At 37.0% G+C, this 6982-nt stretch overlaps 1 pseudogene; it reads left to right on the forward strand.

Annotated features, from left to right (window-relative positions):
• Positions 1-5743: 5743 nt before the first annotated feature.
• Positions 5744-6544, forward strand: LOC126006880 (small acidic protein-like; annotated as a pseudogene).
• Positions 6545-6982: the final 438 nt, after the last annotated feature.

The raw sequence follows: 6982 nt of genomic DNA on the forward strand, positions 1-6982 counted from the left end.
TTCTCAGCTTCTTTTACCCTGTCCCAGAGCTTATGTATTTTGTCATTCACTTCGTTTACTGAGTTTTTCAGGCCTGTTAGTTACATGTTATTTCAGTTTGGAGTTTTGTGATTTCTGTCTTCATATTTTCTTGGTTCTTGTTAGTGTTCTGTTCAACTCGATCCATGGTTTCTTTGAGTTCTTTGAGCATCTTCTATATTGCTTGTCTAAAGTCCTTATCTGAGAGGTTGATTAGTTGGTTGGTCATTATCTGGTTATCAGAATTAACATCTTCATTCTCTATGTCTGATGCTGGCCTGCGTTGTTTCCCCATTGTCACACTTGTATTGTGGGTTTTCTACATGTTGTGGTGGTATTCATTGGCTAAATGATGTACGCAGCCACACTCCTCTGGCTCTACCCTTTCTGGATGGTTCAACTTGCCTCCAAGGGAGGAGAGTCCTCTGTGGATGAAGTCTCTCACAGGATTAAATCTTAGGCCTGAGCATGCAGCAGAGAAGACAGTCCGAAGAGAAATGCCTGGCTTCAGTGATCCAGCACAGTTCTTAGTGTGATTTTTCTTCTTGTTGCGATGGTGTTCTTTCCTTAGAAAGAGCCTCTTCTGGAGTCTCTTTTTGCCCCACTCCCAAGAGTTTCATGTGACAGGACAGGAGACAGACACACATAGGCAGCACTCACAATTTTTCACAGTCGGGCCCCACTGGGCAGGCGTAGTTTCATAGATTTTCCCAGCCTGACATCACACACAGGGGACCCAGCTTCTACAAAGTACTGCTTATAGCTGGTTTTCACATTATGAAGCAGTTCCTTGGCGTTCCTGCTCTAGAATGAGCTTCTTGGAGAGCGAGTTTTCTGGAACCTCTTTTCAGCCCACTCCCAAGAGTTTCATGTGACAGGACAGGAGACAGACACACACAGGCAGCACTCACAATTTTTCACAGTTGGGCCCCACTGGGCAGGCATAGTTTCATAGATTTTCCCAGCCTGACATCACAAACAGGGGACCCAGCTTCTGCAAAGTATTGCTTATAGCCAGTTTTCACGTTATGAAGCAGTTCCTTGGTGTTCCTGTTCTAGAATGAGCTTCTGAGAGATCGAGTTTTCTAGAACCTCTTTTCAGCCCACTCCCAAGAGTTTCACGTGACAGGACAGGAAACAGACACACACAGGCATCACTCACAATTTTTCACAGTCCACTTCCAAATTTCTTAACACTCAAGAGAATTAATATAGTCTATGATGTTCCTTTAGAGAAATGGAAATTTCTACTCAACTTTGAGTGATTTTTCTTCATAAATTATGTCAAATCCTTATTGAGGAATAATGAAATAGCAGGATGCAGAGTGGAAAGATGGGCTAAAGGCATTGTATCATAAAACAAGACTTCAAATTTATCTTCAGGTTTGAGCAGTACAAAGTCAGCTTTTGCTTAATGAAATAAACATGAGTCTATTTTGCCCAGCACTCCATATCATTAATGACATTCTTTTATTATGCCTGGAAAGTCCTTAACTCAGGATTTGTTCTCTATGGCTTCGAAGCCAGATCACCAAGCTCTGTAGAAGACCCACGTTTGACTCCAATAGCAGCAAGTTTTGATAGCTTTTATTTGAGACACTTGTGAGCCTCTTGATGACTTAGATTCTTGAGATCTTATTTTGTTTCAACATAAGGGTTAGAGAAATTCTTTGCTCATGAAGGCACAAAAACTGGTTTACATTTCACATGGTCATTTTTGTTTCTTCAGGGACTGTCCTTACTCCATAAATTTAGCAATGTAAATCAAATGTAGGCAGTAAACTTCACAATGTTAATCTCTTCTAGTCTCTTAGACACTAGAAGAATATTTCTTGCTTCCCCCAATGGTTTAATTGTCTCGGGAAAATCTGCCTCAAAGGATTAACTCTTCCCAACTGCAACCAGAATTTAATGGAAAATAAAACAAGAACAAAACAATCAACCAACATATAAGTCTCCAAACTCTTCTGTTCAAATGGATTTACAGTTGGCATTATAGACACAAGGGGATTGGGCTACAAAATAGACCAGCTGTTGTGATTTTCCCTTAACAAGCCTCATCCCCTCACAACCTAATGGAACCAAGCCCAGCAGTCTCAACTATTTAGCTTCAATAAGATATGTTTCTAACGATTAGCTTAACTTCTTCTAAAAGTGATTCCAAATTTATCCCTTTAACTCAGTGTAAACATGCCCTAGAACTACATCCTGGTTAAGAAAGTTTACCTTGTTTTAGATTATATTAGGACTTAGTTATTTTATGTACTAAGAACAGAGAATCAGAATCATCTAAGTTAACTCAGCTGCCTTCTATTGGGTAGAAAAAATTCCCATGTTTGGGCTGGTGCTAAATAACCAATATGTTGAAAGTTCCTCAAAATTCTTATTAGACAGGTACGTCTATTGCAATTTCTATGTAACACATAAGAAATTACAAAAAAAAAAAAAAAAAGGGAAAAGGAAACAAAAAACAGCTCACCTAATGGCATGTGGGTTGGAAACTAGGTATGTGATTTTAAAATATTTGGGCATGTGTACTTCAGTTTTTTAACATAAAATTAAAATATATTTAAGGCTTTTTTAACTTATTATCAATTAAATTCATCTAATATAGCAAATAGAAAGGCACTCCAAATACGAAGAAAATAAACAAGACTAAAATAAATATCTCACCGATTGTAAAACATATTTTTCTACCACTCATCTCACAAAAGTGTTAATTGACAAAATATATAATATTAAAACCAAACAATAAAAAAACTAAAAAATAGGGACAAATATGTATAAAAATTCTTAAAAGAAGACATACAATTATTTGAAGAATGTCATGGGTGTATTTTTAGAGGGGTTGCATTAAATCTGTACAATGCTTTGGGATTATTACTATTTTAATTATGTTAATCCTGCCAATCTATCAGCAGGTATATGTCTCCATTTCCTTGTGTCCTCTTTTATTTCTTGAAGTAGGATTTTGACATTTTTTTTGTATAGGTCCTTCACCTCTTTAGTTAAGTTGACTCCAAGATATTTGAGCTTGTCTGAAACAAATGTAAATGGGGATTTTTTTCATGTTCATTTCTTTTCTATCATTATTGGTGTACAAGAAGACCATTGACTTTTGTGTGTAAATTTTGTAGCCTGCCACTTTTCTATATGAATCTATTGTTTCTAGAAGCTTTTTGGTAGAGTCTAAGGTTTAATAAATGTAGTACCATGTCATCTGCAAACAGAGCTTGATTTCTTCTTTTTCTATCTGTATGACCTTGGTAACTTTATCTTGCCTAATTGCTATGGCAAGAACTTCCAGCACCATGTTGATTTGGAGTGATGAGAGAGGGCAGCCTTGTCTTGTACCAATTTTTAGAGAAAAGTCTTTTAGTTTATCCCCATTGAAAATAATATTTGCCATTGACTTGTGGTAGATGGCCTTGACTATTTTGAGAAAAGTTTCTACCATTCCCATCTTGATGGGAGTTTTTAATCAAGAATGGGTGTTGAGGGCCAGAGAGATAGAATAGCAGTTGGGTGTTTGCCTTGCATGCTGCTAACCCAGGATGAAAAGTGGTTTGATTCCCAGCATCCCATATGGTCCTCTGAGCCTGCTAGAGGCAATTTTTGAGTGCAACCTGGTGTCACCCCCCAAAAAACAACAACAATAACAACAAATAATGGGCATTGGAACTTGTTGAATGCTTTCTCTTCATCTATTGATATGATCATATGGATTTTCTTTTTCTTTTTGTTGATATGATGTATTATGCTGATTGATTTACATATGTTAAACCATCCTTGCATTCCTAGAATGAAACATATGAGGTCATGACTTATGACTTTCTTGATGAGGTATTGAATCCTATTTGCTAGAATTTTGTTGAGATCTTTGCATTTGTGTTTATCAGGACTATATTATCTGTAGTTTTCTTTTTTATCAGCATCTCTATCTTGTTTTGTTATCAAGGTAATGTTAGTGTCATAAAAACTATTTGAGAGAGTTCCTGATTCTTCAATTACAGAAATCCTGAAAAGGATTGGTAGTATTTCCTCTCAAAAGGTTTGAAAGAATCCATTAGTGAATCCACTTGAGGCCGGCCTGGGCTTTTATTTTTGGGAAGACTTTTGATTACAATTTTAATTTTGTCAGTAGTGATGGGTCTGTTTAGATATGCTAGACCATCCTGATTTCACTGTGAAAGATTATAAGAATCCAAGAATTTATTCATTTCTTCCAGGTTCTCATGTTTTGTGGCATAGTTTCTCAAAGTAATCTCTGATTACCCTTTGAATATCTGCAGTATCTGTAGTGATCTCCCCTTTTTCATTTCTAATCTGGTTTCTTAAGTTTCTCTCTCTCCATTCCTTTGTGGATTTTGCTACTGGTTTATCAATCTTGTTTATTTTTTCAAAGAACCAACTTTTGTTTTTGTTGATATTTAGGATTGTTTTCTGGATTTCTACTTCATTGATTTTTGCTCTAAGCTTTATTATTTCCTTTTGCCGACCTATTTTTGGATCCTTTTGTTGACCATTTTTTTTAATTTTAAAATCTGTGTCATTAAGCTTATAAAATGGGTTCCTTCTTCTTTTTTGGTATGTGCTTGCAAACCAATAAATTTTCCTCTTAGTACTGCTTTTACTGTTTCCATAAATTCTGGTAATTTGTGTCTTCATTGTTAATTCTTTCCAGGAATGTTTTTATTTCCTTTTTTTCTCTTTCCTGATTCTTCAAAGAAGTAAATCAAAAACTCCTGAAATTCAATTGGAGCAATAAACACGCATGAATAGGTAGAGCAACCCTTGGGAAAAGAAATATGGGAGGCATCATTTTCCCAATTTTAAATTGGATTACAAAGTATAATCATTAAAACAGCATGGTACTAGAATGAAGATAGACCCTCAGATCAGTGGAATAGACGTGAGTATTCAGAGAAAGTTCCCCAGACCTACAATCAATTTTGATTTAAAAAAAAGCAATAAATGCAAAAGGAGCAAGGAAAGCCTCTTCAACAAGTGATATTGGCAGCTGGTCAGCCACTTGCAAAAAAGCAAACTCAGACCTCCATCTAACAACATGCAAAAAGGTCAAATGTGAATGACTAAAGACCTTGATATCAGACCCGAAACCATAAGGTATATAGAACAACAGGTTGGTAAAAACACTCCATGACATTGAGATTAAAGGCTTCTTCAAGGAGGAAATAGCATTTCCCAAACAAGTGGAAGCAGAAATAAACTGATGAGATCATATTAAGCTAAGAAGCTTCTGCACCTCAAAGGAAATGGTGCCTAGGATCCACCCACAAAGTAGGAGAAACTATTGACCCAATACCCAAAGCGGTGGGAATGCTATCTCGTCCAGGCAGGGGTCTCAAACTCAATTTACCTGGAGGCCACAGGAGGCAAAGTCGGGGTGATCCTTGAGTGCAAAGTCAGTAGTAATCCTTGAACATTGGGGGGTGTAACCCAAACAAATAAAACAAAACAAAACAAAACAAAAAAAGATTCTTCTAGGGCAGGGCCACAAAATGTTGTACGGAGGGCTGCAAACGACCCACGGGCCGCGAGTTTGAGAACCCTGCATGGAAAACAATATGGAAATTCCTCAAAAGACTGAAAATTGAAGTTGGCGCTGCTCAGGACTGGTGGCAGATAAGCCGGCTGCCTGGTGCCACGGCTGAGGAGAACCATGAAGTGGGTACTACATTTCCCGTCTGGGTCTCCGGGAATGATGAGCGTTGCCAGGGAGTACCATCCACATGGGGTGAAGCATTCAGCCTCCCCAGACGATGATCTTAGATCTAGAAATTAAGAGGCTGCAGATTAGGAGATCACAAATCAACATCCAGTTTAGAACAGGGTAAGAAGAAGACAAGAAAATTAATGAAGAACTGGAGTCTCAATATCAACAAAGTATGGACAGTAAATTATCAGGAGGATACCGATGCATTGTGGACTTGGCTTCAGCGAGGTAGAAGACCATGATGGAGAAGGTAATGTGGCAGAAGAAGAAGAAGAAGAAGAAGAAGAAGAAGAAGAAGAAGAAGAAGAAGAAGAAGAAGAAGAAGAAGAAGGAGAAGGAGAAGGAGAAGAACAAGAAGAACAAGAACAAGAAGAGAAGACAAAGAAGAAGAAGAAGAAGAAGAAGAAGAAGAAGAAGAAGAAGAAGAAGAAGAAGAAGAAGAGAAGACAAAGAAGATGAAGACGATGACGATGAAGAAGAAGGAGGAGGAGGAGGAAGAAGAAGAAGAAGAAGAAGAAGAAGAAGAAGAAGAAGAAGAAGAAGAAGAGGAAGAAAAGGAGGAAGAGGAAGACGATGATGATGATTCACCTGATGCTGAAAGTCCAGATGATTCGGAAAGTGATTCAAAGTCAAAGAAGAATGACTCGGAAAGTGATTCAAAGTCAAAGAAGAATCTGCAAAGTAACTTCAAGCTATTGAGCATCCTGATGAAGTGGAAGATTCCCCAAAACAAAAAAGATGCAAAAAAGCAATTATAAAATGATGTTTGCTAAATCCAGTGATTCATAACTTCCAAACACTTAGTCTTTGTATTAAAAGTAAGTCTTATTGTTATAATGCACAATGGGGCACTGCTTATAGAGCACACCTTTGTATTATAATTTTTAAAAAGGCCCTGGTTACACTTTTATGGTCATGAATATAACCATTTTTGTAAAGAGTAAGACTTCTATAAAATAATAATTGCAGTACTCATTTTTCTTTCATACTAGTATCAAATCTCTGATCTTACGTTTTACCCCATTAAGTGTAGTTTTGGGGAACAATTTTGCTTTAAGGTTGCAGTTTGATGGGTTTTTTTTCCATATTTTTTGTCTCATGAAAGGTATCTGATACTGTGATGTGTTCTTGAAAATGTTCTTTTATTATACTTGTTATAGTAGAACTTTCATGGATATTTTTGCTGCCAATGCAATCTAAACTGTTGGGGGAAAAATAGGAACTTAA

Source organism: Suncus etruscus, chromosome 4, assembly GCF_024139225.1.
Source record: "Suncus etruscus isolate mSunEtr1 chromosome 4, mSunEtr1.pri.cur, whole genome shotgun sequence".
NCBI lineage: Eukaryota > Metazoa > Chordata > Mammalia > Eulipotyphla > Soricidae > Suncus > Suncus etruscus.